Source organism: Corvus kubaryi, unplaced genomic scaffold (assembly GCF_017639235.1).
Source record: "Corvus kubaryi isolate FWS band 111438036 unplaced genomic scaffold, C.kubaryi_AGA036_p1.0 37395, whole genome shotgun sequence".
NCBI lineage: Eukaryota > Metazoa > Chordata > Aves > Passeriformes > Corvidae > Corvus > Corvus kubaryi.
In genome coordinates this window covers 513093-514500 of record NW_024581134.1, presented here as the reverse complement: position 1 = coordinate 514500, position 1408 = coordinate 513093, and positions in this window count along the sequence as shown.

Below are 1408 nucleotides of genomic sequence, written 5' to 3'. Positions count from 1 at the left end.
AAACTGCATCAGTGGATGTTTTAGCTAATCTTTGGTGAGAGAATGATGTCAGAGGCAAAGGTGTATCATACCAGAAGACAACAGACAAGACTGCTTGTGTGAGGGGAGGTGAATATTTCATCTCCTTTTGCTCACTGCTTACATCTGCTGCTTATTAATGTAAAACACACAGTTCCATGCTTATTGTAGAAAAATATTTTTCACTCCAAAAACATTTTTTTTTCTGTCATAAGAGGCACCAGCCCAGTTCCCCTGTGTTTTTCTGGTTTTGATTTTCTTAAGTTTTTGGAATTCCAGATGTAAATTGTTGATAGTAAAGATGACACCTAAAAATGATGCATAAAATTATTGTCAAAATTACTGTCTTGTGGCTTCCTCTGAAAGTACTTCTTGCCTGGTACAAATGCATGGTTCACGTCAAAGAGCCTTTAGCTCAGAGTCAGCTCTTCAGATGGCGTAACTCTTTGTTCATAGAGGACAAATAACTGCCAAAATTAAACTGGAGGAAGACTTTTTTCAAGAAGACGTGGAAAAGCAGAGGTGATATGGTATGTTTGATATAGTTGTTGGTATGATGCAGGGGATGATCTTTCCCCAAAGGAGCCAATGCTGGTGCCGCACAGGTGCAAGGGGAGCACTGCTAGGTCTGTGAGATCTGCTTAAATTGAGTACGGAGCTCCTAATTGCTCACAAAGGAACCGAACCCAAGGTTACTTCTTGTGTTATTTTTTTTCTTTGATCAGCTCTTCTGTGGTATCCGGTCATACAAGCAGGGAGGAATTGTCCTTCCACTGATGGGAGATCAAGTTAGTGTTAGCCACATCACTGGAGAAGCTGCACACTGCTGTATTTTAACTCAAAAATATGTTTCATGATATCAAAAAGGCTTGACAATATCACAAATCCTCTTTCCCTGAGAGCAGAGAGCATCAGACCACAGAAGGTGCCCCGGTCCCCACTTGCCCTCCAGACACGCACAGCTGCTCCCTGTACAGGGCCAATGGGCCATTTTATGGACAATTTAAATTTCATTTTAATTTTACATTAATGATACCCCTGCCATTTACATCACCAATTCTTCTACTTCTTTTAGCATTCTGATCGTTTACTCCTTTTATTATAGTGTTCAGGGGTGTCCAGTGGGCATCCAGAAGGCTTGGGGTGTCTCTCATCACTCCACCAGCGTGATCCGCTTCACACCGGCCGCACGCCCCTTTCTTCCCCTCCCTTTTCCCCGGGTGTTTCCTTCGGGACCGCTCTGCGGGGCGGCCCCGGCCCCGAGCGCCTCAGGGCCCCCATGGAGGCTCCGCCCGCCCTCACGGCCTGAGGGCGCCGCTCCCGCCCCGCCCCTCGGGGCAGCCCCGCCCACCGCGCTTGGCCCCGCCCCCGCCCCGCCCCGCCCAGCCCC